The sequence below is a fragment of the Semicossyphus pulcher genome, unplaced genomic scaffold (genome assembly GCF_022749685.1).
Source record: "Semicossyphus pulcher isolate SPU_LCO1_2020_fin unplaced genomic scaffold, fSemPul1.0.p SCAF_18, whole genome shotgun sequence".
NCBI lineage: Eukaryota > Metazoa > Chordata > Actinopteri > Labriformes > Labridae > Semicossyphus > Semicossyphus pulcher.
This window is the reverse complement of record NW_027211691.1, coordinates 12802963-12814949: the sequence shown is the minus strand read 5'-3', so window position 1 is coordinate 12814949 and position 11987 is coordinate 12802963. Positions and strand designations below refer to the sequence as shown.

The 11987-nt window shown below is 38.5% G+C and overlaps 1 long non-coding RNA gene across 1 annotated transcript; it reads left to right on the top strand.

Annotated features, from left to right (window-relative positions):
* Positions 1-4361: 4361 nt before the first annotated feature.
* On the top strand, positions 4362-10449 carry LOC138596057 (uncharacterized). Its single transcript, XR_011308571.1, has 2 exons — positions 4362-4400; positions 9363-10449. It is a non-coding gene; the product is annotated as an uncharacterized lncRNA (long non-coding RNA).
* The last annotated feature ends 1538 nt before the right edge of the window (positions 10450-11987 follow it).

The following is an 11987-nucleotide window of genomic DNA, read 5'->3' as shown; positions in this document are numbered from 1 at the left end:
TGTTGGATTTGTGAGAATTTCTGTTGAATAGAGGAAGTAGAAAACATTACAGTTTTGTAATAACAAATCAATACACAAGCCTTAATGTAGTTTGAGATATAAATATATTTGTTATACATATGCCATGGATCACATACAAATAATAGTTTTGAGCTTTAACATAAAATATACAATGGTAACTTGGTTACAAGTTAATGCATTATGTGTTGTACCTGACATGAAGACAAAATAGCTGCTGCTGAAAGCGGCACCTGGAACTACCGAAGAGACAATAATGTGTGCTTACATAAACCACAAAATTGAATGTTCAACATTATATCAAATAAACAAATATGACAGTTAAGCGTTTTTGTTCCCAAGTTACAGTATATTCAGGAAGTTCTTTTTTAATAAGGAAGTTGCCATTAATCAGAGCAGAGACTGAACATGACAGGATGGTTTCTCAGATGTATCCCAGGCCGGAACGGAAAGAGCTGAACTCAGCCATCTGTGGGAGAATGTGCTTTTAAAATATCAATCATACTCGATGACTGAACACAATGTTATCTTAAGGAGAGTAGCAATGAGATGACACACAGCCTAAAACAACTTCCTGGACAAAAGGTATAACAAAGAAGCTTTAGATAACCAAGAAAACAAATATGTGCCAGGGCTAGTCATTCAAATCCAAAGTGAAAGCAAAACTGTATTAGAGCACCTTGTGTCCTGTCCTACTTGAGCAGTTATCTCTAAAAAAAATAAAAATAAAAGCATAGTCTTTACAAAAAGATTTGCATGTTTACAATCTGAGTCTTGTGAATGTATATATAGTTTTTGAAAAGCCCTCTGCATCTTAAACCTTCTTTGTCCTGAGCCTTGTGCTCCTTTCATGGAGTCCATCAGACATTCTTGTAATTTCTGCACGGCAGTGAGTGGCATATGTGCGTGAGAGTCCACTGTGTTTGCAGGAACTTTCTTTTCCAGTAGGCCTAATAGCTTGTGTCCGCATGAAACTTATCTGAAGAATCAGTGGTCATATAACACCCAAAGCAGCTGCAAGAGAGATATAAACTGGCACTTGACAGGATAGCTTAAATTGAAGTAGAAGCTTCATCTGGCATAATCCAATGAAGGACTGCATGGTACAGAAGAACTGGCAGGACGTGCAAGTTCTTTGCTCATAATGTGCTGGAGTGTGGCCTCAGGTTGCCACTATAGTATTCAGCATCTCATAGCATTTAGTCATGTTAGACAGGATAGCGCTGGCTTTGCAGAGTTTCCTCCTATGTGGCGTTGCTCTTCTCTTCTTCTTCTTCTTCGGCGTCACGTTGGGCGCGTTAGTCTAGTCAAAGCACATAAACACAATGTCTTTATTAGTGTTAGTTTAATCCTATGATTTTATGAACATTGGGCACTGTCACTACAGTATTCACAATTATTAATGCATATGCATTCTGTATCATTACAGTGAAACAGGGCCCACCACATAGTCTGTCGATGAAATATCAAAGTCTGACCTCTCACAACCCTGAATATAATCACAGCATATCTTTCTGCGTCTACAGTATATGGGAGTGATCAAAGTACAGCATGTTCAAATACAAGCAAGGGACGGCCTTGTAAGAGCTCCAAAAACCAACATCGCCGCAGTGTTAACCAGTATATTAGGTCTGCTGAGGTCTCGGGCACTAGGAAGGCCGTGGTTGGCTCTGCTGCGTGACTCAGACTTCAGCTATGAGCCTGATTCATCAACTTTGATTCTGATCCTACAGTCTGCTAAAATCACATAACCGGTTTAGTTTTTATTCAAATCTGGGGACAGACTAATTAAATTCCTACTTGTGTTAGTCATGCAGATATCTCAATTCATGGAATTTAAGTGCTGCTCTTAAAGACACCTGAAAAGCCTCGGCTAAAACACGCAGCTAGAGTAGACAAAAAATATTGAAATTAATATTGTTTTTCTAGTCAGTGCCTCCGTACTTCAATGTTCTGTCCACTGCAGTTCATTAATAATTTCAGTATGAATACCCTCTTGTGCACCCACATTTCACACAGTTAACTTAGTTGCGTTATAAACAAATAAGATAATGTTCGGATACAATCACACAACTGTGAAACCTTCGGTGAGTCACCCTCTATGTGGCAGAAGGAAACACTACAGTCTGCCAACATTCCTCTGTCTGTGTCATCTCACATAGAGAAACTCATAGAATTAGTTTCTTATGGTGGTCACCCTGCTGCTGCAACTTCCAAAGGTTCATTATGAAAGTACAAAAACTTCCATCTGTTTTTAATAAAACAATTTTAACAAATGTGCTTTAACCTACCGCTTTCTCACGACAAGAACACCGTATTGATTGGTGGACATTTTTGCTCAAGACATCGGTGTGGGAAAGCCTCAGTTTCTTCATTTTGCAATTCAGTTCGTGCAAGGTCGTCACCTGATCCTGCATAATAAAGGTGTATGAGTCTTTGCAACATTTCACTCACAGTGTACACACAAAAATTAAGACTACTGTTCATTCTGGCCCCGATAACAGCAACTTTTCATCAGAAACGTGGTACAACAGAAGAGTGCTTCAAGCGTTTTGCAAAAGGATTGATGGCTAAGTTGACATCCACAGAGTAACTCACCTCGTCTGACATCGGACAGCTTGGTAGATTGGGGTTCCTCTCTTCGCAGGATGAGTTTTGTAACAAGGTTGCAATTTTTTCTCTCTTGAATGAATGAATACAATACAGTGGTTATTATTAGTCATATAAGCACAGCTTCAACAGGAAAAGACTAAAGACTTTCATTTTCTTTTAAGGTGTTGGTGGGTGATCTATGTGGTTCTGTCAAAGTTGTGACAAACTTAGGCTTAAACCTGCATGTTGCACGCATCAGGAAGCATGTCCATACAAGGACGATGACAAGTGTAAATCTGTTATCGTTATCTTTCAGCCTTTTGTTATCTTATTTAGTTTAGTTTTTGTAAGACTGGCTGCATCTTTCCAAGTAGGGCATAAAGATATTTAAAGGGAAAGCGAGAAGTGAAAGTTCAGTCTGGCTGTAGAGTGAAAGCACAAAAAACATCTGATACCTAATATTAGGTTGCAGCTTACTTTGCACAATTAACATCTCCAGTGTATCAGCACTTCTAAAAGTCTTGTTCTAACTTGTCCGTTTCTTTTTACAGTATTTCACCTCCTCATAGGAATGATAAAATGGTCATGGCTGTCACATGGGTGTAATATAGCTGTGTAAATCATGAAACAGCCCACAACCTATTGTACAGTATTTTTATTGTACTGTCATTTCTAGCTGCCCTGCTTGCTTCAAGCCAGATGACATTAAAAGGCTACTGCCCTTGTGTGCAGGATGGTAAAATATATATACATAAAAGTAGTGTTTTACTCACCGTGTTGTTGAGAAGAGTTTGCACGATTGCCTTATAGTCCTCACTGACTTCTTCGGAAGACCTTTTGCTCTGACAAGACAGAGATAGAGGTAGAAGCAAAAGAGCGAGGAGACTGATGCACAGAAGAGGCTGAGAGTTTACAGACACAGTGTGGGAGAGAGGGAGAGAAGGGGTCAAACAAATCATTCAAAACATGTTTGCTTGTAGTACAGTTGAACATTTTTCATCCAGGACACCCTAATAACACTTGACTCTAAATATCCATTCATTTTAGTGCAGCTGCCTCGCATGGCTGCAGGATCAAAGCTGTCTTAATATCTCACATCATTACTGAGGCGGTTTTTATATAATTGGCGTGCATAACAGCTTAAAGGGAAACTTTTTTTCCCCACCAAGGAACTCAAATAATCATTTTAGTGTCCCCTTGCATCTCATAGTAAAACAACTACAATACTCTCTAAATACAACAGCAGGTTAAGGAAGAAAACATCCAAGAAGCAAAATAATAGTATATAGTAATGTCATGAATGGCTCAAGTAAACAGGAAGTAATTAAGTACAGTCATTAAAGTAGTATTGAGGTAGTGAACTCAGTATTTTCAATGAAGTCCTCCTTTAAACTACTTTTAAGAAGGATATCGTGATGTTTCCTTTCCACACATTGTTTTGGAAATTTCTACATCTTGACTAACAAGATTAAAACACTCTTTTAAGTCTTATCATGAATTAAAATCCACTAATATAATAATATAATTCCCTGAATGGAGCCTTTGTAACCTGTTACTGGAGGAAAACATTGACTTCAGTGGAATCCAGTCCCAAACGAGTCTGTCAATTCCTGTAAACCAAAAGCCAATTCCCGTAAATCCTAAATCTATTTCAGTTTCCTTCTGACTGACGGATGGGAAGTTATTTTCACGGAATTCCCCTGCCTGGAAAAACGTCTCCAGCAGAGAGTAAATAAGCCAGTCAGTCGGCGGATAAGGCTGGGCACGGATGCACGTGGAGTCGGCTCGCGGTAAGTTTCGAAAACGCTTCTTTACATGGTCCAGACTTTGTTTGTATGTTTTATCATAATCGCTCCAAAACCGACATGACCTCATCTTAAATTCGGCTATAGTTTTGGGTGTTTAATATGAGTTTCATTCACTGCGTCACCACTTAAGGCCACTTTACCTACAAGCAGTACGCGTTTAGCCTACTTACCATTGGTCATTCTTCATTCATATTCACCTCGGGCTACAGCTGGAAAGTGAAGCTCTCTCGCGTGTATTCATTGCTGCTTAGATGCTCAATTGGTCGGGATTATTACACTGTGAAACAGACGCAGTCGTCCAGTCACCTTTAGCGGAGTTGTGGCTTTTGAGCGCAGTGATTACAGTCCTTCGTCCCTCGTAACGCACGCAGCTTGTGGAACCGCAGCATGTGATTTTACTTCCGTCCTGAAGGTTTCACTTTACTCTCAAGTGTAAAACGCTCAGTGTAACCCTCAAAGTCGCTTTTCTTAATCCACTGTTGGATGGATGAAGTGGGTGTTTAAAGTATTACGCGCTGTTTTGAGGCTAATGTAGTGGGCAGATTTCCATGTGTGCAGCTGCAGACCACACAACAAAATAGACTGACTAATTGTTGGAGCTTTACATCATAATACTGCTCTATTTTTGGTAGAAAAAGACTACACCACGTGCAGCTGAACGTGTCACATGTCACTAATCAAATCACCGGTGGCACCGTTGTGTATGTGTGCCATTCTCAGTGTTAGTCATAACCCTCCACACCCACATAGTTTGTGCTGTTTTGTGGTTCAATCCTCTGGTCACAGAAGGTCACCTGAATCTGCCCTCATTCACTCTGATAATTGAAAATATTCTTTCTTACCACTACCTTACTTAGTGGTTCTACTTGAAATTGTTCTTTAGATTAGGACATGGTGACATGTGCATGAATTTCTGGCACAGATCAGCTACTAATATCATAAATATTAAGAAATGTGTCAGTTACAAGACAGAAGATCACAATTATCATATTTGCTATTTCATAAGGGTTGTATTTCCCGGCACATTACTTTTTTATAAAATACCTATGAAACGTTTCTAAAAAATAACAAGTTAAGCATCTTGTGCGATGACACGAGTGTATTAATTGCTACTAATAATACAATAGTTCACCTTTAGTCTAATATGTTCTTTGGAGCAATTAAAACTATTTTGCCTGCAGATCTAGGAATACACCTGAGCATATTGAGATAACAGCTCTAACAACGTAAGCTTAAGCAATAAAGGATGACAATAAATGTCTGTTAAGCAGTCTTTATGGCAGTGTCTCATGCTATGCATCAGACTACTGGCATCATAAGGAAATAGCAGTAAGTGGAAGCCACTTGTCAGTCCTCCGACAGAAGAGTAAAAACCTGCCTAAATGTGAATCGTACCATCCAGTCAGTTTACTCATCTGTGTTTATGAATTCCTGACCATAAATAAAGTGATCGTGATTAAAATAGTGGGACCAGACCAGTTTAATTACTGGAAGACCATAATGCAGGACCTGTTCACAGCACTTGAGATGTTTGGCCTGCTTTGTTACTGGGTTCAAACTTTGTACTCTTTACCTCAAGCATCAGTAAGAATAAATATAGTAAATACATAAATACAAGTCAGGTGTGTCGTGTGTCCCTACTGCTATCTGATGTAACCACTGATCCCCTTGGAGCTATGCTAACAAATTATATCAGTTTAGCTGGATTGCATAAAGCCTATACACAGACAATCTCTTCCTTCAAATACCAGTTGTGATTAAAATTATTGTTAACTTTGGAAGGTTCCAGGATTAAAAATCAATCTAAAAGACAGTATTCTCTAACTGATAAATCAAACATCATGTATTTACAATCCTTCCATTTTCATCAAGCTTTTTTTTTTTTTTTTAATCTTTTACTTTTTATATATTTATTTTAACATTTGAATTTTACTTACTTACTGTTTTTATCTGTTGTGCAGCACGTAACCTTGTTGTTTTTAAAATGTGCTATATAAATAAATGGATTGGATTGGATTGGAGCCTTGATGATTCAAGGCATTGAAGCATGGGTGTGACTGATAAGGCTCTGTTTAACAGTGTCATTGAAACAGCTTATCATAAGGCGGTAGCTACGAGTCACGAACTGGCTCAAACTCAGTGAAGAATCACACATGAAATAATGTTTAAAAGTAAAAAATAAATATAGCTTGGTCAGTCATGAATGCAGTGTATGGATGGGTGTAGTGTTGAAGGAAACAAAACACCGAAACAACCAAACCAGCTGGTGAAGGAAGACAGGAGAGACGGGTTAGAGTGGAAGCCACTTAAATAAGTGGAGGCCCAATTAACTCTGACTGTTTCCTGATGTCCTTCTCGTCTCTGCCCATTGGCTCCTGAACCAGGAAGTCAACCAAACCAATAGCAGGCAGAGAGTGCAGGATGTCGCAAGAGGATTATTATACCAAAATCTTATTTCTGTTCTAAACAGGGCTTGTCTTTAATCCCAAATCACTTATTTTTAATCTAAACAAGTTAAAATCCACTTTTGTTTGAATAACAACCTACCTAAAATAAGGAGGAATTATTTGAGACGGGACTGGCTTTACCTAAAAATATGTACTACTATTGGGGACACCAACGTCCATAAACTGCTGTTCCTGGTCTTAGTCCTGTTGGATGAAGACGTTCAGCTGTGGTTTCTTCTGGAACATAATTTAAGCTGTACATTATCATTGTGACATTCATTTCGCCCTGGTACATTTGACTTAAGTTATCCTCCAATTCAGATTCCATTTTAATAGCACACCTTCCTACAGCACCCATCATGTTAAACCCTCTGTTTAATCTTTCCTTATCGAGATATATTTTGTTAGGACATATATTTCCTCCACCCCTGAACACACCACGGGGTACCACAGGGCACTAAATATGGACCCCTCTCACTTTATAGTAGAGTATATCGAAAGGACTGGTTTACCATACACATAAGGAGGCGGTGGGAGGAGGAACTGTGATAAGCGATATCAGTCACAGGCAGTTGGCAATAGTGGACAAACATTAGTCAGACCTGACCTGTCCCAGATGTAACCAAGAGCCAGTCATCATCAGTCATACGTGGTGGCCATATTCGATATAACCTAATTCTGGACAGATGTATTCAGATCTTTGATGTTATATGCAGCCAAAATGATGTTTTGGCTCCTACTTATGTTGTGATGCAGTTAGAAGCTATAGCTTTCTTCATAGTCGTGGCCAGACGAAAAAAATATTTTTATTTGGAAAAACAGGCACCACCGTCCCAAAAAAGCTGGGTGGAGGAGGTGATGTCACACTTCAAATTTTCGCAACTTAAGTTTTAAAGCAACAGTACCTTTTTTACTTCTGCTAGTACGGTATAATAAAGACTCTAACACTTTCCCTTTCCTTTTCATTTTATTTTCCCTTATTTAATTTGCATAAATAATATTTAAATAAACCTCTCCTTATGAATATAATCTAAATGTGTATATATGATAGAATTAGATTTTTAAAAAAGGTATAAACAATAATAATAACATCTATAGCACAAAAGCAATTGCAAATGTTTTTTTTAATTTACTGTCCGTCAGCTCCACATTTAAATCTTGATTGACTTTTTCTGCACAACTGGAATGACCTGGGATATTAGGATCAAAGCCAGTGACCAATGGACCGTTGATTGCTTGATTGAACTGCACAGCTTGTGATAAAAAGTAGTAGATTTGATTAATAGAATAAGGTGCACAAGTGACATGCCAAAACACACATAAGAGCTATGCACTGTGTAACTGCATGCCAAAGTGGATTCACTAGCAAGGACCACACCAACAGGGTGCGATTTCACAATATATTGATTAATGAGATTGATGATAATGATGCTTGGACTTGGAGAAGTCAAATTTGTTGCGTTCAGTGTTTCTGGGAAGCTTCACTTGGGATCTGGCGTAGCACCCGGGCAAGACGAACCCCCTCAGGGTTCTATGGATAGGAGGACAGAAAGAAACAGACAAAGAGCAGGAGTGGAAGGGGGGTGCAGAATGCGAGCGGAGTAGAGGGCTTGGTTTGTGCTCATGGGAATGCCAGAACATGTGTGTTTGAGGTATTGTCCTGCTCCTGAATTTTTGCTGTGTAGAATCAAGTAAGGAAAACAAATGTGGGATTTAAAATGCGGAGGTTGTAGCTGACATGTTTGGCTGAGACGTAAAGAGCAACTTATCTTAAAACAATTGCAAAACTTAACATCCTCACACATTGGACATACTGTATATTAAACTTAAAAAGTTATACAATGAGCTTCAAGAAAGAAAAGTGCACACAGATTAGGGCTTCTGCCCTACAATATGTTATCACTCTAACTTATTATGTTCCATCCTAAGCAGGTGGAAGGAGCAGGAGGAGGGAACATCTGCAGCTGAGGCACAGCTAGGTGGATTTTCTGCTATATGAACAGTTTTAACCCTCGACTGATTTAAACTTACAGCAAAAAACTGGCCTGTGTCCCAGTGTTTTTAACAATCATGCATAACAATGATTACAAGCCAGTGCCGACTTTAAATAAAATGAGTGAACCTCCCTTTCTCCCTGAATGCTCTTAATAAGTTTTGTGCAAATGAGTCACTTTGTAAAACCAACTATGTCACAATTGTTAACATCCAAATTAAAACTTTAGCAGCTGTACTGTGTTTTCAAACCTTACAGTAGTACACAGATGCTGTTATTGTGCATGTAGTTTGGAGGATGCACGCAGAACGAGGCTGTTGCTACTGACTGTTGCTGTATTAGATGAAAGTGCTCCTACATGTATTGTTAGATTAAGTGATTGCATTGAAACATTACAAAATATTAGTTTGTATACAGAACAGAGTTTGTCTTCTAAAACATATTGCACATAAATAACAAATATTAAATTGTGTGTGTTTGCTTCTGTGTGTGTGTGTGTTACAGTGTTGGAGCTCACAGTGATTAAAGAAATCCATCAGATTATGACAGTGGTGCCAGGAAGCGTTGCATCGTGGGACTCAAAACGTGATCAGAGTAACCATGAAAACAGCGATCAAACACACAGAGATAATGTTCCACAGAAAGACTCTGTTTCCTGCTGTGCTGTGATTCACCAATAAACTATGTTTGCTGTCTAATGAGACGGTGAACATCACAGGTGTTGAAACATGATATTTCTTTCACTTTATACGGTCTGATGGTGGTGATCATCTGTGAGCTTATGTTTCATTATATTTTTGGAATTCTTCTGTAATGTAGAGGATGCATATCAGAAGGAGTGTATAAAGCAATGCAAATGATTGTTATTGTTTGTTGTGGCGGCTTTGGAATAAGTCCTGCAGCTGACTTTAATCATGCCTTAAGTTTTTTTCCACAACTATCGGATCTGGTTTTGTTTCTCCTAAAACAAGATGAGAAAACATAAATTGTGAGGCAGCTGTTGATGATGTCTGCTGATGATTGATTTCGGAAGAATCATGGAAACTTTAAGGAGAGAAAAACTTCTCTTTACAGAAATATGTCAGAAATCAGACAGTAATTAGTCACATTTTAACATAACCGCTTTTGGTTTGTGGTTTTGCCATCTGTTTGAGTATTTCCCGGATTACAGCATTAAATGGCCACACTAGTGTTTATGCTTGTGTGAGCTCATGTACTTTTTGCTGACTATGATAGCTTTGTTTTTCTTACTATTCAGGCAAACACTTCTTTCAATTTCTACCATATTGGTTGAGAAAGACATTCCATTAAAATACACTTACTGTTGTGTTTTTGACAGTGTTTCATTTTTTCTCATTGTGGTTATGCAGTGGAAAGAGAGGACTGTTTATCCTGGGAGGAGGAATCTAAGACGTATGAAAAATAGTACATTATGCAGAGGATGGAGTAAGTAAGAAAATAATTCAACATCTGCAAGGTAATAAATTCTTGTCTTAATTCTCTGGAAAAAATGATGTCTTATTCATCATAACTGTCTCGTTGTGGTTATTACTGTCATTTTCTTTAATAAATTTCAGCTTATTATAGACAATTTTGTCTGTCTCCATTCTTTCTTAGCCAGTCATCCCTCTTATTACATGAAGTATAATAAGGCCACATGCTAACTGGACATTATCTGTTAAAAATGTGACCATTTAAGGATATGGAAAACATAGGAAATATCATATGGCCTGTACATTTGACATTTATGTGATTCATTTTATTCATTGCCTTCTGTCTTGTTCTTCAAATGTCATTATTACTTCTGGGAACACCCACATACAGTACTCCGCTTTTTTACTGTAACAGACAGACACGACGGTGTGATGTCGAAACACATCCTGGAATTGAATATTGCTTCACGGCTAAAGTGAAAACTACTGTACTCAGACCATTTCCCGCAAAGCGAGTTGCAACACTTTTTATGAATGGGAAGGTTCGTTAAAAGTTTTGACTCGAGAAGTAAAAAGAGGAATGAAAAACAGGAATTTGATAGAACTTGTGTAATATCACACACCCACTGTTCATCTTGTGTGTTTTCGTCACCATTATATAATATTTTAGTACCCTTGTCCAGTGCTTTTCATCATCCACAATTTTTTCATCACAAAATGAAATGACATTTATTGTGTATTTATGTAATATATATGTACTTTAATTACACCTGCCAGGTATACAGTAAAATAGAATAAAATATCTTTATTGTCATTGCACCAGGTACAACGAAATTGAATGTTCAACTAGCCATCAATGCAACAATACAATAAAATTTGTAATAAGCAGCAGTAAGACACATTAAAAACAAAGACACAACGTGGTTAATTTTTCCACACCTGGAGAATCAGTGACATGACCACGGAGCTCCAACCTCACCCCTATCCAACACCCTTAGAGATTAATTGCATCGCTGACTATGACCGAGGCCTACATCTCCCAGCATCACTGCACAACCTCTCTGATACTCTTATGAATGGATGTGAGGAAATCTGTGCTTCCCACTTCCAAATCGGATGGAAACATGTTCAACAATGACATGTCGATGTAACGCAACGCTGTCCAAGTCTTTTGACCACGTGTCTCTTACCCACAGTTTACTGTAAAACTATCCCGTGGAGTTTTCCCAGCAGTTTGGTGCGTCACAGTCTTTAAATGAAGCAATGCCTGTGAAGTAACTCACAGAAACTTCCAGTTTAATGTGACCATCTTCGGCAGAAACCGATATCTATTTCCCACTTGTGACAACTCCCTGATAAAAAGGCTTGTATGCAACCTTGTGCTCAGCTGCTCTGTCTGCTCTTTAGTGTAATGATGCTTCCTTTTGCTGCTGTTGCTTCTTCACTGCTTTGGCTTCGCTTCTCTGCTGTGGTGGATCCATCTACTCAGCATCCAACTGTGGGCTCTGTACTTACAAGAGTGTTCTCCCTCCATTCGCTCATCTGCAGCTAAATACGTTTTCACAGGGAGGCAAAATTGTTTTTTTTTTAACTTCTTATGTTTGTAATACAAGAGTTGAGTCTGAGCTAAGAAGGTGATGACAGGCCTGCACAAATCCCCCTTGATCCAGAACAGACCACTTTTTTATTTTATATT